Raw genomic sequence first — 228 nt, 5'->3', positions numbered from 1 at the left:
CATTCCGCTGGTGCCCTGAGGTGGCTGCCGTTCCCGTCGCAATGCCATCCTCTCTGAGCAGCTGGGCAAGAAGAGCAAAGAGCTGCAGCCTGGGCTGGGGCAGTGCCCACAAAAGAACTCTCGCAGGCTAACGCAAGGGCTGCAGGCGCTGGCCTCCTCCTGAACACATGCTCCCATCCGGCTGTAGCTTCTGGGTCCAGGGCGTCACCCACAATGGGAACCAGCTCT

This window comes from Apaloderma vittatum, unplaced genomic scaffold (genome assembly GCF_000703405.1).
Source record: "Apaloderma vittatum isolate BGI_N311 unplaced genomic scaffold, ASM70340v1 scaffold24702, whole genome shotgun sequence".
NCBI classification, from domain to species: Eukaryota; Metazoa; Chordata; class Aves; order Trogoniformes; family Trogonidae; genus Apaloderma; species Apaloderma vittatum.
The sequence above is the reverse complement of the archived record's forward strand: the minus strand, read 5'-3'. Positions refer to the sequence as shown.